Raw genomic sequence first — 25,087 nt, 5'->3', positions numbered from 1 at the left:
ATATCTTGTTTTCTTTTTCTTATGTATTCTATTCGCTACTTTAAAACAATACAAACTTAAAAAGTAAGGAAACTCGTACTCTCTATCTGATATTAGTTAGCTGGATTATTATACGTGTTGGTTTATCGAAGAGATACATTTATTTTATTATAGTGATAAAATTGTAATAGCGTATATTAAAATCACTTTAAATATAAGTACAGAGACAGTGTATGCCAGTCGTTATCATCGCTCGCTCAATGCTACTGTTCAACTCTACGCTCGCTATTCAACTGTATGACTCGCTATAATGAACGTCCTAAAGAGCACGTTCGTCTATTTGTATCAACCGGTGTTATTATCGTACAAAAAGTCTAAATGTAACTCTGGTTGATGATTACAAATAACGGCGATAATGTTTTGTCCGGAGTTCGTTTACCTTCGAACCTAGCCAACCAAAACAACGTTGACACTCCAAGGCACAACAATATGAGTCTCTCCCGACTCTGTTGACTCATATACCACTACAGTAGAATATCATCCAGTTTTGGAATATTTCCTTCTCTGTTGTTATTGTTCTCTAATATGTCTCCTTTATTCTCTAACTATAAGATCACATTCTATCTATTATAAATATTATTTACTTCATATTTTATTATCATCTCCCTATTTCTCTCCTTATTAAACACATCCTTATGAAACATAGCATTCCCTATGTTAACATCACGTATTTCTTATAGAGAATATTTTTTATTTTGTCGCTATAATATTTCCATAACTTTCCTTGTTTAATTTCCACCTAAAACTAGTACATTCCCATTATTATGAATATTACCCACTTTCTGTTTTATTATTATATCCTTATTTACCTCCTTGTTAAATATTCTACCTACCCTTAAATTGTATTACGATATTATTTATTTCCTTACGAGGAAATTCTCTGTTTTATCGCTACATATATATTACATATATTTTCTTCGCAATTCCCATCTAAAACTTTGCATCCTCGTTATTACAAACATTATCCACTTTCTATTTTATTATATCATCTCCCTGTTTCTCCCCCCTTGTTAAATATTCTACCTACCCTTAAATTGTATTACGATATTATTTATTTCCTTGCGAGGAAATTCTCTGTTTTATCGCTACATATATCTTACATATATTTTCGTAATATTTTTTGCTCGTAATTCCCATCTTAAAATTTACATGCCTGTTATTATAAACATTATCTTATCATCTACTTTATCTTATCATCTTACCATTTTCCCTCTTATTAAACATTTCGATAGAGCGTTTCCCCGGGAAAATCTCGCCCTTGATCGCCGTGTAAAACGCGAATCGGCGGGTGCGCGTGCGCAATACGAGTCGCCGCGCACGTGCATAAATTGCGCTCGTAAAAATGTACGCGGCGGCACTTCCGGCAGCGAGACCGATCGCATCCGGAAGCAGCTGTGCCGCGATGTATTACGTATACTTGCTATAGAAATTACGAAGCGCGTATCACGTCACGGAGCCGTTCCTTTCACGGCGAAACTACGCGATTGTGAACGGGCCTTCAACGACCGGTGGTGGCCGATGCGCGCGATTAACGGTACCGTCGTCTATGTCTACAATTAATCATCGTAAATATCGCTTTGACGCACGCTAATAGAATTAGTTAATTGACAGTCGACCACGCAATTAATTCGATCGATCTTCCGTGACTTCTGATAGTTGGTTTCTAGTACTTGCGGTTTCTTACGGCGGACTTTGATTGTGTGAAGCTCCTTAACGTTCCGTCAGAGCAATTAAAAGCGATGGATGGATTTTAGAAAGACAATGAAGATTTTATGAGCAAACAGTTGGATATTAGACTATTGCAAATTTCAAATTTTGTTTTAACGTGGTCGCTTAATGTTATCTGGCGAGTTTCTGTCTACCTTACAATTGTGATTATTTTCTTAATTTGTAAGAATATGTTAAATTTATTGCTAGAAAAAGTTGAAACACAGGGATATTTAATTAGCGAAATGGTAGATCATATTCGGCTAAATTCAGGTAAAACTCAGCTTGGAAATATAGCGTTTAATTTATATCCGCTGCTGGCGAATTCCCACACGTGGTACCAATTAAATTTTAATGATTCGATCTTCTTTTACATAAATAATAACAAATAGCTGGCTTCTTCTCTCGATGAAGATTTTACTATTGGTTTCTACCATAATTAATCACCCACTAATACTATATTTTGCAATACTAAATTTTGTATTAGAAAGTCCAAAGATTGAATATTTGAAATTCTGTTACTCTGATAAATCTCATATGCTTCTGGTATTTAAAAACAGTTCGCATTCCTCTTAGGAAATTTTTACCTTTATCGTACGCTGGAAGCGAAACGCTATGAAAACTGACTTGGGTCGAGTTAACAGAGTAATTTATTACGTTCTGTTATCGTTTTTCGAAACTTCGAAACAAGATGAATGATGTTGAACAGCATCCATTGTCGGTCACGATCTTTCGCGATTTAATTTCGATTTGTCACTTTTTGATTTAGATCGCGAAAACGATTAAGCTTCTCTTTTTCTAATGGATTAAACATTCGTTTCGTTAACGAGCAACAGTTTGTCAGGAGGTATAAAAATGTTTGATTAAAAAATTCTTTTTCATTTCATTTTCCCATTCGTAATAAGCGTAATAAGCCGAGATAAGCTTATAGCAGCCGTGCTAGACATAACGAACTGCACTTTTTGTTCTGCCTATTTTAAGATGAATTTGCATATTCTGTCGGCAGTTTGTAACATAGTTGGATTCATTAGCCAGGCTTACGCAGCAGAACTCGGGTTAGGTTAGTTACGAGAGCTATAACAGCATCTGATATTCATAAAATCTTCTGTTAGTAGGAAGTTGTTAGTATGAAGTAACATACAGCTACAGAGCATCGTTATAAATACTATTTTATTCGTTTATACCAAATCTTGTCACGTTTAAACGTAGAACGTTATGAAAATTCTTGGTGAATATGTCTCGAATAAAAATATGTCCCGATGTAATGTAAAATTGTTTAGATAGCTATGAAAGGAATTAAGGAAGCGAGAAACTTCGCTATCTCCAAGTTTACTTCCACGTTGTTGTTTTTCAGTATGTTTAAATAATTTTATTCGCTCAGTTTCTCCTTCGATAAAATTTCGAAAGTTTCATAAATCCAGATGTTTATTCGACTTGCTAAATTTCCAAGGTCTCTAACATTCTAAATTCCTCAATCTTGATATTAATGTTCACCATCGAATTGTTCGCACCACCTTCCTAAGATATTTCGGATCCTTGACTTTCTAAATTTTTAGACGGAAACATATCAATATTTGCGTATCGAGATACTTCGAAATATCAAACCTTCGGAATCTCTGAATTAAAAAGAGAAATATAAAAGCTATGCGAAGGTATAAGTTGTTCAATTTTCAATGCCAAACTTTTCAAGTTTCCAAATTTCCCGACTCTCGATATTTCTCTCCTAAGAAGCTTACTCGTCCGCGAATATAAGTTACCATTCCAAAATGAAACTTCTAAAATTGTCCAACTTTTCAGCTTCCTAAGCTCGAAACGAAAAGATTTCGATAAACGTAAATTGCTAAAGTGGCGATAGTAAATTTTCAAAATTTATTTTCCAACTCTCTACGTTTCCGAAAAGCGACAAACACGAAGTTACCTATCGGTAAACGTCTCGATCGTCGTAACGAAGCTTATCGATCGATGTGAAAATGTCCAAACGACGGATGTAAAGGAGTTTTAAAGAAACTACGCTGACCAAAGAATAATGTGACGTTCCCATGAGAACTAGAAAATGAACGGCCACGGTCGACCTGGTGCAGCTTCTTGTTGCAGTTGCCAAACAGGGTTAATCGCAGCGGTTAATTGTCGTTCATGGTGACGAATACGAAACGATCGTCGATGGCCGATGCACGCGTTTGGAATCGATCGGAGAATGACGAACGAGTAACAGTAATTTTGATGCGCGCAAAATATCCGCAGATACAGTTATCTACCAGCCGTTTTCTATGGCTAACTGGCCGTAGATCATCGACAACGATAATTGCAACGTGGAAGACGAATACGTGAGGTGAATTTGATTCGAGCCGCGAATTTCGTGTTAGGCTAACGTTAACGATCATCGAATCCAATTAGGAAGTTGTAATTAAAAGCTACAGGTATTCTTTCGACGGTAGAATCGATTAAAGGAAGGTACAATGTTTGTATAAAAATGTGGAAGGCAAGTTGATATCGAGTCGTGAAATGTACGATGCTGTACCAGGCTATTAACGTAATTATGTAAATTGTACGTTGATCAAATTTGCTGATATCGTTGGCGGACAAAGTAAGGAGATATTAATTAATTTTATTAAATTCCATGGTTGGCAGGATGAAAATTCGATTGACCTAAGAATAAGCTTGTACTTGGTACGGATTTGCTATGTAAAATTGAATGGACGGTTTGTTTTCGATTTGTTTTTTATTACTTTAATTTGTGAAAATTTTAATCCAGTCCGTTTAATTAACGATAGATGTAAGAGTATTGGTTATTTATTCGTAAAAAGATCGCTGAGCAGGTAGTAATTTATTCCTAGGAAAGGAAATCATAGTTGTTATTATGTATGCAGCAGCAGCAACAGGTGTCTTCAACGCTGATTGATTTACGTACCTGCAAAGTAATATCCATCAGACGAGAGGTAACGTCAAATAGAATATGATTCTTCAGGAACAAATGTATAAAGACTAAGTCGATTTATTACTGCCTTTTTATTATTCCAAGAAATTCTAACGCGTGTACAAAATGTAACTACGTGTAGAACATTCGTTAGTCATCCTTGAAAGAATTTCGTATCTGTCAGATCTACGTTCGTGATTAAATTACTTCATACTTGAAAGAGTTACTCGAGTTAGTTCATACTCGCGAGAGTTGCTTCACGCGAATAAGAATCCCATAATTCGAAGAAATATTCGCTGTAAGATACATTCGATGTGTTAGCATCTTGGAAAAGCGATACGATTTTGGCAGCGCTACCCGGTAGTGGCCAATGAAAAGCCAAGATTACGCGGGAGTGTCCGCAATGACAGTATTATAGTTATTGCCTAGTACGAACGCTGATGACGGCATTATCCTGATTGCCATTTAACATAATGACTGTCACTCTATCATCCAACGACGCGTACGTACTTTCTGGAGGTTGACGACCCTTGACCCCATAGATCACCACCACCCGTGCACGAGTGTTTCCTGAAACGAAGAAACAATTGGCCGTGTCTGATTGTCGCCTCTATCGGAAGTCTCTCTTACTTCGCGAGCACGAGTCGAGAACAATCGTTTCATGAATCTGCAAAATTGAAGTAGCCAGATATCGCGATGTTTCAATGATTCTATTTGCCTTCCTGCCTACATTTTCTTTTTTTTTTTTTTTTTTTGACTAATTCCAGATGGATTTATTTAATCCTTGAAGACCTATTTATTCGATATACCAAAGTCTCAGATGCTAGAAACGCAGTTACGCTTTTGTATTGACAATTGATGTAATAACAATTGATAAGTGATAATTGAAGAAGGTTACAGATAATGGGACATTCAAACATGGAGGACTGGGATTATTTTTCGTACGAATTTAGGGACTAACACAAATTGTCAGGATTACGTTTTGACTGTAAAGGTTGACGCCTTAACCCCTTAACCTACAACTACGGGCATAGCCTACGGGCTACGTACGTACGTACTACGGTACGTACCACACAAGTCGTGCGAATGGCTCGAAGGCTGCGCGAGCTTGTTTACGTTTTCGGCCGAAAATTCTCGAACGTAAATCGTAGGTTAAGGGGTTAAATTCGGTCGAGCTTTGCGATTCATCGCGAGGTTTTCGCTCAATCAGCGGTACATTGGTTGGACTGACGATTTTGGTCGTAGTGGATGGTGCAGTATTGTTAGAGATTTACGAGTGCGACCAGTTAGACACGTTTTAGGGTTGGGGACTGAAAACAGTGTCAAGTGTCGTTGAAAATCGAATTTAGGGTGAGCAACACAATGATGGTGGTGTGAATAATAGGATTGGATGCTAGAGATTCGCAAATAGATCGCGGGACAATGTTAAAATTAGTCGCCGTGGAGATGACCTGCAGGGTCAGACAGAGGGTAGCATAGTCGATCCAGCATCTGAGTAACTAACTGTGTAACACGTCGACTGGCACGCGAATTTTCTATATTTCAATTCAATTTTCATTTTTGCAAAATGTTACATCGTATTACGATAGTTCACTTTTTCGAGAATGTCGCCTAACAAGAGAAGATCGTCGAAGAGAAGATTCGTCAAACTTTCAGGATATACGTGTACTGTGTAATTTCTTGAAAATCCGGCTGTTTTTCAATTTTGCGTTATATCTCGCCATAGAAGTGATCAGAGTTATGGCGCAAAATTGGAAAGCAGGCGGATTTTCAGAACTCAGTTTCACCCTCTTGGGGTTAATTTAAGCACAAAAAATATTGTACGATATATATATACCTATATATCCCCTGGCTCGTTTATTTGTACCTTTTTTAAATTTCTCGTTATATCCCGTAATTCTATGTGGATGTTAATGGATGTTAATACCAAGAGGTGAGGCGATAATGCAGATAAGAAGAAACAAGACCAATGACACTATGTAAAATGCAGATCGGAGGGCGGTCGAATGTCTCTAAACGATATTATAAACCAAGTACATTCCATGGGATGTTTCTTCCATGGCGCGTTCATACCCTGGCAACTGCAATTGCAATAAACGTCTATCTATATTGTAGTATCTTAGTATATTGTAGTATCTTAGACTACTATGATTAGTTTATTTACAATAAATGGATTAAACAGGAAATGATGGTTGTTTAACGTGAACTAATCACAGTAACGTATTATAATTAAGACAACTAGATAATTAATTCGCAACTCTCGTCACCACGGATTCAACTGCCTCGACAACGCCAGCAACGCTATCTCGATAACGCAATTCACAGTCTTTGGCTTCTCAACTAACACTGCTGTTAATTCGTTTATGTCCCTTAGCAACCCCTTGTCTTTTGTCTTAGCCTCGTATCTTTTGTCTTAGCCCCACCACGCACATGCCGAGCAACCGCTTGTTTATAATTCGCACGACATCCCCGAGGTCCCTCGTCCACGATACTACAATATATTCTCCATATATCCTCAAAATCCCATAATTTGTAGAATTTGCGGCTTGAGAATCCCCTGTAAGTCATCATCGCATTATGAAGAAAGTTTATTGCTATATGAAATTGATCTTATTTTGATCATTCTAAGAAAAATAAAATAAAATATGAGTCACTGGTGACCACCATGACAGTCAACGTCTCGACCAGCAATCTCCAAATGCTTTCATCTTCTCCTCGTCCCTAAAACACCATATAAACCTGGCAGAAAAAAGACCACAACAAAGTATATATATATGTACATATAAAAGCAGACAAGAATACCAGGAACTGACCAACGTAGGGTCGGCCGACGAAAGATTAGTATATCTGGCGTGATATAGTAGCGGCGGTAACGAGCGAAAATTCTCGGTGCTCGCGTGTGTGCTCGCGAGCGCAAATTGGACGATAGGCCTGGTGCACTCGAGATAAATAAACGCCATAGGGGGTTAGGAGGCCGCATGCGGGTATGGTGGAAGTTAGTCGTGGCCGGCAATCGAATAAATTTGCAGAAGCCTCGATCTTTCTTCGCCTGGTACCCGGCCCTCCTTCTATTCGACCGTAGAAAAGAGGTACTCGTTATAACGGTTGGATACTCGCCTTCAGTCGCGATCTATGATTAGGCCTTAACCCCTTTGCTAACCACCGCTATATACATCTCATTTTCGAGAATTCCTGTAAACGTCCATTTATACTCCTTCCTCCGTCTACTTTCCTCCCTTTTCTTTCTTTCTTTCCCTTTTTCTTTTGTTCAAAAGTGCTTTGATCAGTTCTCGGATCATAAGCTTAATCAGTGTTAGGGTGTCCTCAAAATAATATTGTCGATATTCTATGGTTTTCGACGATGATGTGCTTTGTTAATAAATATTGGTAATCATGTTACGAGGGGTGATTCTACGTGAAAAATAAGTGGGAAATAGGGAATAATATTTTTTCATACGACGCGTGGTTTTTGGGAAAATCGAGTTTGAAGATTTGTTTAGTACAGTTTGATGTGAAAAAGCACCAGCTAGATATGAGTAAACAATCAACAGAAGATTATCATATAACAGGAGTGAATAAGTCAAGAGCGTACAATACAGTATTTTCGTTGAAGGCCTCATTTTCGAGAAAATAATGCGTTGGACCTGTTTGATCGAATACGAACTGACGTCTGACGTGTACGCGTATGCGCACATTTTCAAATTCGTTTTTCTCGAAAACGAAACATCTTATGAAAAAATCTCGTTTTACATTTTCGACTTATTTTTTAGTGTAGTTTAAATCTCTATCGATTGTTTACTCTTGCGCGGTTTCAAATTAGCCAAATTTAAATGTACTCGTCAAATCTTGCAAGTCGATCTTCTTGAAGACAAAACCTGAGGTGAAAAAATGTATGAAATTTTCTTCTTATTTTTTCACGTACAATCGATGCCTATCCGACTATACTAAGACTATCGTCCCACCCAGTATATTGATAATCTTACAAGTTTTATTGATATTATATAGTATAAGACACCATAAGAGATACGTATCATATAAAGTTAATCTGGTCATCTCCTTTCTCTGTTTCTCGATGTTTGAAGCTTCTTCCATTTTTTTATGGGATATTTGTTTTTCTTTTGATATATTATTTTCTTTCTTCTTTTTTTTTTCTTTTTGGTTGTTACTTCTTTCAATTCGTTCGAAATTCTTCCTTCGAATATTTTAAGAAAAGCCCTTTGCATCGAACGTAACAGTTGGTTTAATATTGCGCATTGGGCGTTGCACATGTGAGAAGCATCTGTAGTTTCCTCGTACCTTCCTCGTTTATGTTTCATGTTATTCTAAAAGATTCCATAATTTCGATGGGAAAAAGCTTAAACTTCACCGTTTTGACGTTCCCATGTCGTTCTCTGTAATTGCAAAAGGCAAACAGATGTTGCTTTCTCTCTAGTCACTTTAATGTGAATCATTCTTTATTTGTAGATCGTGAAATATGTTTTATAAAAACGTATTTTCCGCTACATTCTATCAACTGGAAGACAAATTGGTCAAACAGTGATTCATTTCTAACCCAGTAAACTGACTTCTCTACTACGCTCAAACGAGTAACTTGAAAAGTAGCATGTCTCAAAAAGAATAACTCATTACCAAAGCTAATGCAATTCGACTTCCAATTCGACGAATCCATTACATTTCCCATTGCATTAAACACCATTTCCGACCAAAATCTCCCGGAAAAAGTAACTTGACCGATCGCCAATAAGCTTGCTCTCGAAAATTAGAATATTTGAAAAAGAGCAACGCAACAATTAGGTTGTTCGAAAAGCGTCTTTCTTTCGCAAAGGTATTTTTTACAACAGTGCATCTTCGTACAAACGTCAAACCAAATCTGTGAAATGTCGCGGTGTTTGTCTCAACAGAACAAAATGGATCGTACGTAATTCGACAAAATAATATAAAACAAAAAACATTGTGTGTCTATTATTTCCTAAAACGAAAGAAACTTTTCGGACGACCTAATAAATCGCTGCTAAAGCTAATCCCATTCAATTCCTAACTCGATGAACCCACTATACTCTGTCTATTAAATTCAGTTTGATTGGTAAAACCAATTTTTCCCTCGAAACCTCTAACTCATCACCGGTAAGTTCATTTCTCTACCCCACTGAAGTGACTCGAAAACTAGCGCATCTCGAAAAGACCAATTCAACCAGATCGCTACCATAGTCAATCCGATGAATCCAATGAATACCTTGCATTGTATTCTATTAAAATTCTGCTTCATTGGAACACCAATCTCCGCCAAACACGTATAATTCGTTGCTAAAGCGATAACTCACGTGGTCCGTAAGTTTATCCGTCCACGGCGTTGAAGTAACTCGAACACGAGCATATTTGAAAAAGAACAGTTGGACCGGATCGATGGTAAAGCTAATCGAATTCAATTTCCACCTGGACAATGCCACTTTTTCTGTCGTCGTTCACAACGAACGTCAGAAAAATCCATTTCTTCCGAAGACCAACAAGTTCATTGATTCTCGGCAATTGGCCATAATCAAACTCGTTAAACTTTTTCAAAGTGTATAGTAGTACCCTCGGCTAGATGCCGTTCAGTCCCTCGAGAGATCGTTAAAACGTGGTCGGACGTACGTACGCTTGTGTGCGTGTGTCGCGAGTAGCCTACAGGCGTGGCGTCGCGCATCGAAAAAGATGAGAAGGCTAATAAAGGCTTAGAAATAGATGGTCAGCCTTCGGCGATCGAGCGGATTTACGACGCCTCGTGTATCATTATCATATTCCACGTAGCTAGTCGCGAGATCGCGTCGCGTAATAGAAGGTATCGTGCGATTCGCCGATAATTCATACGGCGATCGTAATGCTCGTCCAGCGGCGCTATTTCATCCGATTAATTATTTATTCAATCGTATAGTCGATATCGCCTGATGAATTGAATGTTACCTCCTTTTCAAATGAGCAACTGTCACTCGTGAGAAATAATTCGCTGTTATCGCGGAGAATTCTGTTTCGGCAGGAGGAGCGTGGATATACCTGCACTGCAATTTTATATCGAGATTTTCCGATTTTTTGGTCAGACGTTAGATAGACATGACAAATGGAAGAGGAGGCGGACAAGAAAAATGATCATAGGGGAAGCGTATAAAGAAGACTTCAGAGGTGATCGTACTCAGTGCACGAAGACAGTATAAATAATAGTGTTAATATCGTGCACGATAATATCTATGAAGCGACTGTGAATAATAGGCTTGGTACCAGAGATGATAATGCTCGCCGGACGACCATGAATGATAGGGTTAATGTTACAAATGGTTATATCTACGAAGTGTTATAAACAACGTTATTAATGATACAAATGGCACATATCTAGGAAATGTTGGCTTTGAAGTGATTAAAATTTGGTTTGAACAGTACTTTCTTATCTGTTTCATGGAATATTTTATTATGGAATAAGAAGAGCATGTTTTGTTATGGAACAGATAATTAAATACTAAGTTGGGGCAAGTATCGTTGCCAATTGGTCAATGAAGAAAATGGAAATTTAATTCGTGAAAATCGACTGAGAATTTATAATTTATGCTATTAACTCAGTTACAAAATTTCATTTCTCCCATCATTGTACTCAGACATCAGAAAACTACTGTTCATTAAGATCAAGGAAATTTTAATATACTTTTATTTCTGTATTGTAATACGTACACCTATAAAGTATCTACGTATACACTTTTCCATTTATTTATAACAATACATTATATTTCAAGGATAAGGATATTCGAGAGTGTAAGAAAAAATGTACATACACGCGTTTGTAAAATGACGCCAGATGGAAGGTTCCTGCGGTTGGTTACTTCTGGTTTCGTATTGCAACGCGTGGATATTTTCGGAGCCTGTGCTCCTTGTCGTCGCACGAGACCGAAAGAAAGGGGTTGTGAAAGGGGAAGAGTCTAATTTGTACCTTCCAACATAGAGAGGGCCCGGGAAAACGGCGGCTCTCTTTCATAAATAAAAAAAAAAAATCCCATCTAGAGATTGAAACTTTATTTTTAACTTTAAGTATCTCACAGTTATTAAGGAGTACATAATTCAACAGCTTTATACCTCGTATAATGGCCAACCTTTAATAATCCTGTTTACTTTTTCCTATTTTTAGCGTAGCTCTAACATTATTAACACTATTAACTCTAAACGCTTTAGTATTTCATAGTTACACTATTTTATTGTATATTCAACGTTATATTAAGGCACCGTATTGCATTATAATTTGTACACTTTTCCTTTCTATACAATTCCCTGCAATGTCCTTGATTTTAATACGCTTTAATACAGAAAAACGTACAGTCTGTTTAAATAACAACATCGTATTGAAAAATGGACAGGGTAAGAATTTGTAAACTGTGAACTGTGAACTGTGAAGAATGTATAAACAGCAGACATATTTCGATCTACAACTGGAGTTATCAATAATTGTATTATCAGAGCTGTCAATAAAATAGCAGCTAAATTCCATTCTTTTATTCGTCTACGTATATATAAAAATATGAAATTCTATGAATATCCGCAGTTTACTTATATGCGTATTTCAAATTGCTATTTCAGTCTTGCAAAACGTACAGACTTCGTGTTAAGTACGAGATATGTTAAGCTTGTTCGTCGGAAAGGTAAACCATGAGCCGCAGCCAAAGAGAAATCTAACTGGAAATTCGTCGTATCCCGGAAGGCAAGGATTATGGAAAATAAATAAAAAGCAAAGTACAACGTTCGAGTAATAACAGTATATAGAAATTGTACAAAATATAGCGGGCCACGCTGTACGTAAAATGCCAATGCTCGAATATCGACATCTCGGCAGACACGTTTGCATCCATTGTGCCTTGAAGCATCGAGACTCTGATATATCGAGACCAGATATCTGCGTCGTTTTTAAGTCGCTAATTTATTCAAGCAGCGAGGATAACCGATACAAGGATATCCGAGCTCATTCAAAGAGCTAATCCGCGATCCTGCTGTCACCTGGCCGACCAATTAGAGGTTGAATTTACTGCAACGCCGAAAGGGTAGAACGTTGGAGGATATCGAGAGACAGCAAGTGCCATACTTTATCATTTTATTACGTTATGCCAAGAGTGAAACTCGATATCTCGACACCGAATCGTCAACTTTGAGACGTGTCTTCACGCTGATATTAAACTTGTGAAAATACGAACGCATGAGAAATTGAGATATTCGAGACTTCGGAAGGATAAAATTAGTTGAGCGGCTGTGGCTGGAAATTGTAAAATTGCTTTAATGTGAATGCAACTGGTTGCCGTTTTCCACTTAGGTGTATACGGTGATTTTCAAACGGAGAGCAACGGCGTGTATAAGACGTTTCAGAACCGAAACCAAGCAGTTGCTGTGCTAACTACGTACCTGGCGAGCGTGTGAATTGCGAATGGTCGAGGTTTTTTATTTATTCGGTGGTCTTCAAATAGAAGGCGGCAGCCTTCAAGCCACGAAGATTTGAGTTAGATAATTCGAAATTTAAAGAATTGTCGCGCTGACTATATATTTTGTGACTAAATGGTCGGTGGTTTTCAAATAGAAAGCGGCAGTATCTGTAAGATGTTTTGGAAGTTAAGGAACTGTTTGCAGTAAATATATATATTTTGTGGTCGGTGATTCTCAGACAGAAAGCTGCAATGTGTATAGAATGTTAAAGAATTGAAAAATCTGCTGAGGTTAACTATGTACCTTGTGAGTAAATGCTTGGTATTTTTCGTTTATATGGCGGTTCTCAGGCAGCGAGGAAGCGTGTAGGATGTTCCAGAATCGATAGAGCTGCTGCAATAATTTGTTGCAGAGTTACAGAAACTAATTGAAAATCGAACGCAATCACTTTTCCAAACGTACTATAAATTCGTATATCTGCAATAATAAACCATGCAATTTTCTAATACGAGATCTATACCTTTCTTACTGTATAAATACAACTTGAGTATTGCAGCTACTTCTATCGCTGTACATCTTAAATTGTGGGTTAATTAGGTAAAAGATGGTACAAGATGATGAGGGAAAGAATTCTTGTCTGATGAAGCTACAGTGACTTAGTCGTAAAAGCATTTTATATATTTATTATACAGAACATTTTCAAGCGTCTTGTTAGCGCTGTAGAGAGACACAGCTGTCGTGATTATGCTGTTAAAATTAGAAACAGATCTGGAAGTGCGTATAGAACTTACAAAATATTTACTAGAAACATATACTTTGCAAATATCGAGTTGGAGCAATCGATTATTTGCTATATGAATAAACCACTACATTTAGTGAGTCGATCTTTAGTTCTGATTGTATAATATGTTTAAAACTATCGTCGTATTGATACAGTAGTTATAGTGTTTATGCTAATTTTTCGCCAAATGTATGTTTGCAATGTCTTGTGACTTCTATATACATTTTCAGATTGCTTGCAAATTTTACCGATATAATCATGACAGCTGTGTCTCTTTGCAGCGCTAAAGAAATTTCAAAAAGTGTCGTGCAATGCACGAAATATATTCGTAAAAACATTATTCAAATTAAACATATATTCTTGCTTATTAATAGCATGCTTAATCTACACTATCGAGTAGAAATCCTGAAACACCCAGTATACCAGGGAAGACAACACTTTAAACAGAGTGTCACGGAATGTAACCGTGGAAACCGTTCGGATAAATAAAGGATCTAAGCGCCTGAACGTAACTAAGCTCGAATTGGCCAATTAAACTTTTTGATGCGCGCCTCACGCACGAATACCGCGTGTATCAAATAGAAGCGATTCGACGCAACGAACGTGAAGCTTTAATTACGTTATAACGTCAGGTTATCGTGTCCCAGGAATATCGTTGCCGTGGAAAATCCATAAATACGTTTAACGATTTCCCATTGATCGGTGGTAGCCTAACTCGCGGAGGAGCAAACATGATCGATCGTGCGATTAATATATCGCATCACGAGCCTATTACGTAGATCTGCAGTATTGGTGGATTGCTGGATTGCTGGTCGATTAAATTACTGCGTATCCGTGAAATGGTGATATTCGCGCCGATATCGCGCAATCTCACGATATTCACGCGTAAATGGAACTGTTCGCATAAACGGACAGGGATAATAAATCGGGTAGAGGAACAGCGATTGTGAAATTTAGTGGAACGTTATTAGAAACGTTGCAATGAGATATACGTAACTGTGGCCAGAAATTACGAGAAATTTATTATACGTGAACTTTCACCATTAAATCCTGCAAATTCTTTGAAAATAGAACGACCAATGTATAAATTAGAGAATTAAGGACTTGTATAGTTGACAGGAATGGTATATAGTGGGATTAGCAATATCTCCTCGTCGAAACGTTATCTCGATCATCAAATTGATTATCCGTGAATCCTTACCGTCATTTTCGTACTTGGTATTTTATTTTCCTACTTGATACTATCCTAGTGAGACTCGATTATTTATTTTCTAAATATGCCTGATGCGTTGTGTTTCACTCCACGTAAAAACATTTAATAAGAAAAGGAAGAAAGTATTTTTTAATACAAAGCTCGCGCCTGATAATCTTCCAAATCGAATCTCTTCCTAAGGCTCGTAAAATAATCCCGGAAGTGTCCAGTATTTTATAGCGAAAAGATTAAAAACAAAGAAAATAGTACTATATTGTAAAAGCATTATAATATTGCAAGATATTATCACTGTATAATATATGTATTTATCCAGCATAGTAATTTAAAGAATCCCATACGTGTTCCTTATTCTCACCACTCGAATGGATAATTTCGCTCGTCAATGAACGTCCATCAATGAATGGATCTTCTTAAAGAGCTGAATAGAGCTTGGCTAGCTAGCGCCGATGCCAGGTATTGTTTGCAGCTGGAAAGATTTCACTTCGGACGGTGTTTTTTTTTTTTCTTCTTCTTCTTGTTCTTCCAACCCGCTGCCGCTGCGGTAATTTGCCGCCAACCACTCGTCTGTATCGGACCTAAAAGTGCAAGTGCTATGGGCACACGCCCACAATCTTAAGTACCTGGCATTGGCGCTAGCTAGCCAGGTCCTATTCAACTCTTTAAGATCTATTCTACAGAATTCCAACAATATATTGCACACCTCGCCGGCAGGCGTCTAGAATTTTATTTCAACGCTCAGCTTATAAAAATTCATGGACTGTAAATTTCAGTATTTGCTCTGGTCAAATAGAAGTCAGTGCGTTCAAATAAAATAACAGGTAATCCTATTATTTGTTATACGTTTTATCCGACTGATTTGATTCGCTCTAATAAAGAATTACTTAAAAAACATTTATTTACATTTCCATACAAAATGAATCTTTTTCTCTGTTGTTTTCAAAATAAAAATAACAAATTAATCGATGTATTTCATTGCTTCAAATCGTTACTTTTTCAAATAGAATATTCCCAAGCCTGTCGTCTATTTATACGAAACACTCGGTTTCATAATTTCCACATTCAGCCCATTCCCTTGGGTCTCCGCTTCGCTTGTACGTCGCTGATATTCCATGAATTTTGTGTCCTGCGACAGCCCCGGATGTAGAGGATGTCTTGAAAACGTCAAGCGTTTTTCCTACGATTTCGATAAGCTTTTTAACAGGTGGCCGGTGCGAGGCAACCCGAGGGAAGCTTTCGCGAGCCTCAGCGCTCGCAAACAGCCGCACACCTCTGACTACGGTACCTTGTCCTTGTAATCAGCGCTATTAACGTCTCAAGCATCGTCTCGGATGAATAAATAGTCGGTAGATGGTGTGCCGCTATCTAGTATCTCGAAAAGATATAAAATCTCGGCAGATCGATATTTCAAAGTCCGAAGGAATCGATTGAATTTAACATCGTCTTGTTTTTAATGTTAATCGCTGTTGATATTGGTGTTGGCTAGAACCAAGCGAAATGCTTTAAGTTCGATAGCGTTATCAAATTGAGGTGTCTCGAATTTTACAGGGATCCAACTATACGAGTGCGTGGTCTATATCGCGGTATCTGAAATTCTGATAGGTAATTGACAGCCGGATATCTTGGCTAATATATTTCACATCTTTATATTGGAGAATTTTCAGAATGGCGACAGAGCCTATTTAAATGCCGATACATCGATAACAGAGGTTCGTACCTGTGTTTTAATTGCGCGTATATTTCAAATGCCTGATATTGTAAACATTCGATCGATTTGATATGGTATCTTCGAAGTGCGAAGTAAATGCTTAATTAAAGTATTTCCAGCATGTATATAGCTTCGATTTTAGCAGCATGTAACACTTTAAATCGTTGCCTCTTCGAATATTTCAAGGTTTAATAATTGCAAATATTAAAACGGCGAAATGTATCCAATTCCTGTGTACGTGTTTGCAAATATACTAAATTACGTTGAATTAAATATCTCTGTGTAGCGAATACTCCACTACTCATTGACCACATGATCGAAGTACATTTGCAAATCCATCAATATCCTGATACGCAGTACGATATACCCAAAGCAGTAGTATCGAAGCTGACTACATAAATATTTAATAAATATTTAACGCTGTTCTATGAAATATTCTTCTACTAAACAGAGTGAAAGAGAAGATCTTTCTGATTAAATGTTACCAAGTTCTATAACAATTTGGATAAAACAAATTGGTACACCAATCGATTTCTACGATAATTTTGGACAACACGCAGCTTCTAATTTTCCAGGCTATTTTTAAAAAATGAAAAAGAAAATTTGTAAGGCACCAAAAATTTTATTTAACTGTAAAAAAGTTTATCGTTATTTCGAAGAAAACACAGTTATTTACGACATTCTATTTCTCACAGCCTGTATATCCGTACTTTCCAACCTGTAATAATAATTTCCTTTTCTTTTTGTTTTCTATCCGTTTTTTACGATCAACTGTTTACGACCTACCGCACAACGGAATTATAACAATAACGTAATCAATAAACCACAAGAAAACGATGCACTGAGGCATCGTTGTACCTGCACTACCAACCAATTTGTTTTCTGCCTAATCGGCGTATCTAACGTGCGACGTTCCCTGTAAATGCGGCGACGAAACGCCACGCCGCGAACTTAAGATCGGTATCGCTCGCAGCGCAATGTTCAGAAGGTGAAGGTTAACGCGATCTAACGAGCGGCCGTCACCTCTTCTGCGTGCCTTTCCTCTATCTGCCGCGAAATGCACTGGAAAAACACGCTTATCGCGTTGCTCACGTATCAGTGCTTCGCTAACGACCGACCGGCGTGTATTTTCACGCTTAAATACGATCCAATTATGTACATACTTGCGCAATGGGATTTTCATTGACAGATTAAAACAAAACTAGCATCGGCTGGCTGAAAATAATTTTTGTTTTTTTATTCCAAAAATTTCTCTCTTTATTCCAAAATTGTTTGCAACTCTCCATTGATTAACTTTTGTTCAAGTAATTTGTCTTACCTATATCTTTGGCGACTATTTTTTATTGCCATTTAGTGCATCATAGCGCCACGAAAATACGTTGAATATATCTTATAATATTATTTAATATCAACGATAGTAAATGCAAATGAAGACTTTAATAAATCAGATGAAATGGATATTTTCTTTAATTTCGAATTATTATGCTACGATATTATTTCTTCATATTATAATAGTCGCTATACTATTAACACCAGCACACTGGAATTAATGAAAAATTATGTCTTATATTATTTTCATGAACGAAAAAGTGAAAAAAAGGAAGATGATCTATCGCGTAAATAATTTTACAATTTTTCTCATTTCAAAATATTTTTTAAATTTCAAAGTTACATTGAGAAAGTATAATGAAGTTGCCATATCATTTAGAAATCGATTTAAACTGTCAGAAACTTAGAAATGGTGGTAATGGGAACAGAGAAACAGTGTTTCAGGGATGACAATCTGATCTTCTGAGGATCACACGTGGTATTAGCGTGTCAGAAGCTAACTGGGATTTGCTTGTTACACGCGTTTCCGGGGTGTTTCCGTGGCATCAGATTTTCCGTTATGACGCTCTTTATCTTTTCCGTCCACGTGGCAAGGAAACGTGACCGGGTTTCCGGATCGCGTTTTCGACAGGAAGACACGTTGATCCCGCGGAAGGGTTTCTACCTTTTACCAATTAACAGGTTAAACAAAGTGTTGGTCGAACGTGCGTGTAGTGGTTGGTTCCTGTTTTGTAATTCTGTAGCTAATAATATACACGGTGACGAAGAAAAATGTCTACGCCGCAAGATCTCGTGTAAAGAATATACCGTGCAAATTTGTAAAAGAATACGATCTTTTTATTGAATTTTTAAAATACACCTTTGGTAGGTTTAATGAGAAAATGTTGGGATTTCGATGCTTGGCAATTTTATGAACGAAGAGAAATTGAAAATTTATATGAAATTAGAAAATTTGTAGAAAAGCAGTTTGGCAAGTTGAGAAGAGCTCAGGAATCTTTGAAAAATGTTCATAAATTCAAGGAAAAGAGGATTAACATTTTGATAACTCGGGAATTCTGCAACTTTATAAAGAAGAGAAATAAAATTGCAAATTTTTCTGTTTCCTAAAAGAAATGTTTAAAATTAAGAAGGAAAGAATTTAATAAACAAGATTGACAAGAAATGTTGTGAAAGAGAACCAGTGATATGTAATAAAGAATAACGATCAAATTAATAAATGTTTATTAATTTGAATATCGAATAAACGATACGACAATAGCTATTATACTATTATATCCTAATTTATTAGCACTAGAATCTCTGTAATTGGAAATTTCGATTATCACAACATCCATCTTATTCCAGTATCAACGTTATTGATCATCAAATGACGATTTAATAGATTTAAGATCCCTCTCAATGTTAGCATTTGCATAAGACGTTAATTACTTCTTTGTCAATTGATTCATTATGATTCACGTAATAGCAGCGAAGTTTTAATTAACCAAGGGAAACTTCCACACGGCTGTTTACTTGCACAATATTTACCATTGCTTATTTTTGTACACAGCATTTTATAATCATAAATTATCATAAATTATTTTACAATTATAATTATTATAAGGACTGATATATTTGTTTAATGCACATTACCTGTATTAACACACTAAAGAATTTTTCACGTTGCGCTTATGTTATAACATTATTTTGGATAATAAATAATCCAAAAAATTCTGTCAAGGCCTGTTAATATTCGTACAAATGAGCTGCGTTCTCGTTATCTAACGATTATCGTCTCTCTACTTTATCTAGTCGAGTGCGCGCAGATAAAAGATTAATATGCTACTCGTTATATTACAGTAATTTTACATTACATTAATTTCCAAACGATATTTTCCACATTTTATAAAGTTTCATCAATCGACATCGTTGCAGTTGCTTAGAAAATAATTATAACATTAGCGCGACGTAAGAAATTCTTTAGTTTGTTGATACGGGTAATATATTGGGTTGGCAACTAAGTGATTGCGGATTTTGTCATTACCACCTAATGAAAAAACCCGCAATCACTTAGTTGCCAAGCCAATAAATTAAAGAAACATGTAAGAGCTTAATTCTTTCCTTGATTCTTAAATTTGATTCAAAATGCTGTGTACAAATTCGCTCTTAATACAAAAATAACAATTGCAAGTGTTGCATTACGATACCGGTTAATGAAAAATGTATTAATAATGTTTGGATCGTAAGGGATCGCATAAATATTTGACGATAATAAATGTTAGTCTTAACGTGAAAACGATGTTACGTTCCTTTCGTAATAATCTTATCGCGTCTCTAGAATTCATAAATCATAAATGTACGTGCATGTATATGCATATAATTTGAATTACATTCAGTTTGAATTATAGATGAATAGATTAATCACAATTGTATCAGAGTAGAAAGATCTTCACGGTTGATGGATCAACTTGGTCACTACTGGTAGTTATCATCGACTTTCCAGAATGTTCCAGACATGACACTCCAATAGCCGTGATCGTCTAGTGGTTAGGACCCTACGTTGTGGCCGTAGTAACCCAGGTTCGAATCCTGGTCACGGCAATGTGCCAAGGCACATTGTCACGGTGGAGGTTTATTTTTTTTTCTTTTTTATTTAATTTTCTCAAAAGTTTTCTTGGCTCAGTATTAATAAAAATAAAAATTCGCGATAGAATTACGATTTTCTTGTTGATTTGCTCGTGACAGTTCTTAAATTGGTGACCAATGAAGTAAGCGACTGGAATTTGTATTAGCAAAGGGAATATATTTTACTATTACTATAATTTATATATTACTGTTCCAAATTACTGTTTTAGAACATTGAAAGATCATGATAAGATTTTGTGCAAAAATAATTCTATGAATTTCAATGCTCTGAAATTTTTCATTGAGCAAAGAATGATAAGATTTCCTTATTCAGTAAGTTAAATCTACCTACTAGGGATTTCTAAATAAAATTGAGTCCTGGTTTATTTTAAAATTCATAGGATAATATAATTAATATTTGTCGTATCAGTGTCAACCTGAAATAGTCCTACATCTGATATAACTCGTAGAAATATGTGATATAAGAAAACGATAACGATATAAGTTTCCTATTATATTCGTTTTTTGTAACGAGTGCAGCTCGATGGATTTAATTATTGGGACATAATAATTTTTTTGCATCTAATTACTATAAATAAACAAATGTGAACGAGGAAAATTTATTTTATAGACACAAATAATAATCGACCAAAAATCTCTACTGCCATTAATTCGATTAAACTCGCATCAAAAGATGCAAAGGTTTATGAGATTTCAAATTATTAATCGACTAAAATTTCATGAATATCATAGTTTGTTAAACGTAAGAAAGCGTCGCGTTTGCAACAGTAAAACTCCGGTTCAAGGAACTTCCCCGCGGATCAACAGGAAGTCCCTCGTTCGATCTTTACACGACTTCGCCAGCACGCTAAACCACAACGTGACAGGTCCAGTGGAACGTGTAGCGCGTTGCGGTAGGTCCTTGTCACGAGAACGATAAATCTCGCGAGTCCAATATTCGCCACGAGAAACGTTCTCCGCCTGTTTCGCGGAACCATAATGAAAATTCCATGTAACTCAGATTCCAATACATACGAGTACATCTGTGCCCTATGTCGCAATCTGCTGGCAATAAATTCGTTTAAATATCATAGAACGTTTCTGATAATACTAGCTGGAATTTCGACTGGAATTTCATTGCAGTTTTTACCATAATATTTAGACGCCACTTACATCGTAATCGTAATAAATCGAATCGTAAATAACCGCGGAAAAGAAACTTCTCGAAACTTGGTTAAAAGAATGAGCTCGTGTGGATATCTTTCTGTTTCGTAAGGCTGTTCGAAAGTTTTCGGGAAATAGAAAGAAGCTGGAACGTACAGCGCTGTAGGAGACGAATGCATAAAATTCGCAAGCTATTTGAAGAAGGTGAATCGAAAGTTCGACAGGATCGTGAAAAAGCATCGAAGGTCTCTGGAGACTTTGAAGCAGACGCAAGTTCGCGATTTGAGAGTTTTACGAATTGAAAAGGCCAGCATTTTGGAAATTTAACGAAAGATGAGGATTGAAAATTTTACATTGCTTCACCATATTTCTCGATGATGATTTATTTGGTCGTTAACCCTTTAAATACGACTGTTGTAAAAAGCCAGTGAATTGAGATTCTCGTAAATTACAGCTGTTATGGTATGATATTAAGGTTTTAATTAAGTTTGAAGAAATTAGCGACCATTCTGTTTTAATTCACTCTGCTGTGTCAATAATTCTAATTTTGCATTTATCCTGTACTTTCTTTCCACGAAACAAATATTTCTGTGTAACCGCTTCTCACAAATAGGTTCACTTCAATTATATTAATAATGATATTGTATTTTTCATCTTTTCTGCATTTAGAGGAAATAACTTATGAAAATGTGCCACTTAATAGATTAATTTAGAAACGAATATATGATCAAGATATCTAGAGGGAAACGCGTTATTAAATAAATTATTAATACAAAAATCTTGCAGACATGGAAATTTATCTCGAATCTTCCAAACGCAAAAATTATGAGCCTGCGAGAAAAATTTTAAATATATCTGCTACGCTGTCGATCGATCCCATCGTTCAACGCGTGCAATATGAACGCTAAAGTACCGTGTTGGTTGGCACAGTTCCATCGTGTTCGTTCCCGTGGCCAACATACGTTATTATCCTCGTGCAGCTCGATTTTCAATCTTGTCGCACGCACACCGCATTATGCCGCGATATTTCTGGTACCCCTAACACCTTCGTGCCCCAAAACTGTTGCGATAAAGGAGCATAAATCACTCCTCGCCTGTTTTAGTACTCGTTTTCTATTTTCAGAATGGTCGAGACACAACCACGTTCGATTTTAACCGATATTAAAACCGCCAACTCTCAAACGTTAACGTTTAAAATAAACTCGTCGATAGATAGATAGATTTCTTTACGTTTATGGGATATAATAGAAAAATAAATTTATCCTCGGTAAATAAATTTTTCTTTCCTGTTAGCGAACAACTATGAATTACGTGGGATTATAGAAGTTCGATATTTACTTATGTTCAATAGAATTTTCAATCTGTATTTCTTCAATTCGATTATCGTATCATTATCTCCCAAATTTTAGCATTAGTTTTTACCTTTTCTCGAGTAAAATTCAGCTCAAGGTCAAGAAGGTTAGGTCTTCCCCAAATTTCGTTCATGTGTTAACGAAGCTCCCATGCTAATTAGATCACGCAGCTGTACTCGATTCCCCGTCGATATTATACAAAAATACGACGCTAAATCATGAAAACAAAAATCCGAAAATTAAAAAGGAAAAATGCGAAAGAGAACATACCGGGGATATAATTCGAACACCGTCGTAAAAGAGTAGAAGAATGAAAGAGTGGGGGGCGTACCGAGAGTGGTTTGTAAATTAATGGCGGTGCAGCTCGAAAATTATCGCGAGCATTAATTACGATATTTACGAGACGAGGCGTCCGGTGTAGCTATCGTTTGTTTATTAATAACCTCGATAAATAAGTATCATGAAGCAATTATAAGTCGGCTGGACCGCCAGGAGCGACGTTCACGTACACTCGTGCAAACATGCTTCTATTTGTGAGGTTAGGTTTGGTTAGAGTGGGGGCGAACGTCGCGGAAAAAAGGGGGCGAAGAAAGTGATTCGATGAGAGTAGAGGAAGACTGCCGGCCGATTTATTGGCTCGCGTGTTGGAGGGCAACGGGTGGTGCTTGTTAAGCCGGCTTTACAGCGGCACGACCGCGGCCAGATACCTTTATCATCGACTATAAATTTCGGCAGCGCCCCGATAGAAAGGGTCCGCGCGTTTGTAATTGGCAATAATTCACGGGTAGGAACAGCCGCGAGAAACGAGCCTGTCGATTCACGATCCACCGTCGAGATCATCGCGCACTGTACCTACGCATGTACAACCGTATAGTTGCGATACAGCCGTTAAAGGGAACGAATTCTGCCTCGTCTTATTCTTCTTTGTCCCTCCTCTTCTTCTTTTTCGCGATCTGTACAAATTGAGACGTTTGTACGGCACACCGTTTCGAGATGTGCTCTGGGTATCTTGGATGTTGTATCTTGGAAGTTGGAATCTTAGGTTAGGGAGGAGGCAAGGAGAGAAACAAAAGTTGTTGGAGAATGATAGGTTCAAGACTGTGTGATTGCAGGGGATTGGACGTGCAGATTACATTCCTTTTCGGTACATAATGCGAGGAGAATTGGAAGCTTGGCATCCTGGGGAATTCTTGTCTATGGCGGCGCTGGTGTCCTACGTATCATACTACGTATGATGACGTATTTTCATCGGAGCAATTGCACCTGATGTCTTTTAAATTGTTTCTTCTTGCCGCATAATTTGAAGTGCATCTTGGATATTGCGATTGGTTTGTATTCTTTAATTATTTCATTAAATTTAGTTAAATTAAAGGGCAATGAACGTGATAATTATGTACAATGCACAGTGTGAGCAGATTTGGAAGATTAAATGGCCAACGAGTTCTAGTCCGTGGTGGCGCTAGTATCGTTTGGCGTATGTACGATTCTATAGAATGCAGTGTATTTTGATCGAGTTATATTCTTTAAAGATTGCGCCAAGTGATTGTATTGAACAGACAAAAGAATCGAAAATCTTTGTAGGGATATTACAAATGGACAAATTCGTGCCCAGAATAAATAAGATCAAAAAGAAGAGGGATTATCGATCTGACAATATCTTTTTCCATATAATCTCGTTGTATATCTACAAAATTCATCCATACAAATCGAGGTAACTCGAAACTATTCAACTTTCTCCTCTATCATTCGGCTGCAATCAGACGTGAAATATAATGCATCCAGCTACGCAATCGGCTATACATTTTTTAGCACGGTCATTCAACAAACATAAATACACCATGTCTAATACATCTAA

General features: G+C 36.9%; 1 long non-coding RNA gene and 1 other non-coding gene across 4 annotated transcripts in view; both read left to right on the top strand.

Annotated features, from left to right (window-relative positions):
• Positions 1-25,087, top strand: part of LOC125386462 — a 114,412-nt gene that overhangs the window by 28,108 nt on the left and 61,217 nt on the right. The gene's annotated exons all lie outside the window — the stretch shown is intronic.
• TRNAH-GUG lies at positions 20,621-20,692 on the top strand. The gene has a single exon. It is a non-coding gene; the product is annotated as a tRNA-His (tRNA).

The sequence above is a fragment of the Bombus terrestris genome, chromosome 15 (assembly GCF_910591885.1).
Source record: "Bombus terrestris chromosome 15, iyBomTerr1.2, whole genome shotgun sequence".
In the NCBI taxonomy this organism is placed as follows: Eukaryota; Metazoa; Arthropoda; class Insecta; order Hymenoptera; family Apidae; genus Bombus; species Bombus terrestris.
The sequence above is the reverse complement of the archived record's forward strand: the minus strand, read 5'-3'. Positions and strand labels throughout refer to the sequence as shown.